This window comes from Castor canadensis, chromosome 2 (genome assembly GCF_047511655.1).
Source record: "Castor canadensis chromosome 2, mCasCan1.hap1v2, whole genome shotgun sequence".
Taxonomy (NCBI): Eukaryota; Metazoa; Chordata; class Mammalia; order Rodentia; family Castoridae; genus Castor; species Castor canadensis.
Window position 1 is genome coordinate 74779972 of NC_133387.1, and position 2893 is coordinate 74782864.

The window sequence follows — 2893 nt, forward strand, 5'->3', positions numbered from 1 at the left end:
TCTCAATCATGAAAATGAGGGTATAGACTGGATCTTCTGTTAAACCTTTTTCATTTTAAAAATTGCTTCAAGGTCACATAAATAAAACTAACAAAACCCTACTTGAAATAGCTGCTTTTTTGTGTAAGGACATCATCACGGTCAAGAAAATATTTCCCACTGCTGTTTGGAATCTGCTGTGTCATTCCCACAATGTGCTAAAATGAATATTTAAAATTATTCACAAGACAGCATGGCAAGAAATGTTCAGTTGAATTTGTAATTTTATTCTTTTAAGATTTGCAGGCTGTTTTTATATATTGACTCAAATTATGTATAAATTTAAATTATCCTACATTTTAGATGTCACCATTGAATAACAGATACCAGTAAAATCCTTTCTAAATCAATCTGCATTGATTGTTTTTTGTTCTGATTTGAATTGGTTATGCTAAATGTAGATTTTCCTGCATTAATTAGATGCAAAGTTATGACATCACTACTACTACTAATAGACAAATTGTTCTATAATTAATTCATATTGAATGTTTAATTTTTTTCTACTTCTTTCCAGAAGAATGCTTCAAGTTGCCATTATAAGAAGACTTTAGTTTAACATTACAGGGGAATTGGAGTGGCTTCAGACTTTGGTTATATGAGGAAAATATTAGCAAATGAAATAACTGTGATTTGGTTCTTCCTAGCACTTAGAGTCGTGGCTTACTTTGAACTCTAAATTATTTATGACACAGAAAAGACACAGAATAAACAACAGGAAAAACACAGAAATCAAATGCAGATTGTGGTATTTGCTAACTTCAACACTTGGGTAACCAAAACTCAAGTCTGGTGATAATTTATTTATTCTGAATTAATTTTCAAAGAATTGTTATACTTCTGGATGAAAAATAAATTAGACTATTAGCAAATGACTAAGAAAACATCACAAGGAAAATGAAAACAATCATTCTGATTTGATGCTCAAATTCGTGTGTAAAGCTGCCAAGAATCTAAAAATATTTTTTCTTAGAACTTATGAATGCTTGATAAACAGCCAGCTTTATTTCACTGTTACTTAGTGATGACATATACCTAAGAAATGAAAAATCTTACTAACAGGCCTATAAATAAGCAAATACAGGAAAGTTGGAAAGCTAGGGGTGTGTGTATAAATACATATATGTAAATAAATAAATACATGTTTGCATATTTTTATATATTTGAGAAAGATTAAGAAATACAATTAAATGCAAAGCAGTGTTTGTACAAACTGTCATTAATTAGTGCCTACCTATTCCAAACCCTATTACAGTTACATAAAATTGAACTCTTAAATTCTCTAGTCAGATGTAAGGGGTAAGATATATTATAAACACATAGGTAGATATCACAATGTATTCCCCTATATAAATTATATGCTAATAAAATAACTCTCCAGTTCACTTAATCCATTTCATTCTTCTCTGTGATATGCAAATAATTATCCTGTACTTGTAAGAGTTCCTCTATTTCTACTTGTGGATTTTAGACACCATGGACTTGAATCCCAAGATCTGACTGGCCTTCTGAATTCATGGAAGGAAATGGTCACAGATGATGCTTCTGTCCATTGAACTCAGTCAGAAAATCTCTCATTGGTGTCTGTTTCTCATAACATTTGGCTTATTTGTCATGTAGCAAATTTACTTTTTGAAAAAGATTAAGTCAGAATACTTTTTTTTGCCCTGTAATTCCCTTTAAAGTTTCATTATGCATACTTTTTAAAAAATTCAACATTCATTATTTATACTGCTCAAGTTCATGGAAAACTCCCTTTAAATATAAACAGCACATCATTCATTTCAATTTCCAGGTGGTACTGTCCAAATATAATAACTATGAGCACAAGAACAGCTTTATTTCTTTTCTCATTCATCATTGCATACTCACTCTTTCCTTCTTTTACTTCAAAAGAATTTTCATTTTCTTAGGATTTTGGACTTAATTTTGGCTTACTGTAAATCCAGTAAGCTTTCTGCTATCTTGGGCTATTTCTTACAGGAAGTATTTTGTAAACACTAGACCCCTAAATATAAAAGATTTGGTTGTAAATATTTCCCCCCTAATACAGATAACATTACCAATTGTTTGATTCCTGAAATAGTAAGACCTGTTTCAGTGGGAAACAATAATCACTTTTGGAAAAATGCAAAAATCTATTGTATACCATTGACAAGGGATTCTGAAGAAAAATAAGGAACATCAAAGGAAGGTAAACTTTTGTTGAGTTTGCAATTTGAACACAGATCAGTCCAGGGTACACATCCTGGTATTAAAAAGGCTCTGGAGCAGGCAGCATTTCTTTACTTGTAGTTTGCATGAAAAGATGCAGATGAATAAACACATGGATTATAGAATATTAAGGGGAGCAGCTGAGAACAGTGGGAAAGCTGTAAAAGGATGTGACATAACCTCTGGCAAGTCCATTCTGACTTCATTTCCTAGAGTCTTGATTTTCCTCATTGGACATAGGAAGAAAGAAAAACCACAGGTATGATAGTGAGAGATTGGACAGGAATCGAAATCCTTTGAAGGATTTAAGGGTAAAGAGATGAGAGATAAATAGGATGTTCTCAGAAAAGCCTACTATTGGGTATGGGACATTCTAAAATAAAATATCTTTGAGGAAAGGAAGAGCTTAGTTTCTCAGCTTCTGACAAAGGACTAAGCAGTAAAGAAGGAGAGTTAGTGTGAACACACTTTTCGCCTGAGAGAGGAAGCCCAACTCCATGGAGCAATCCCTGTGTGGTGTTATGTTCTGAGGAATAACGACCAAGCACTGTGATTGAGGAAGAAACCTAACTTTGGAGTCTTTGCATGGTGTGTTCTCCCACAGCACTGTCAAGCATCACCAGCAGCACCAAGATCACCAAGC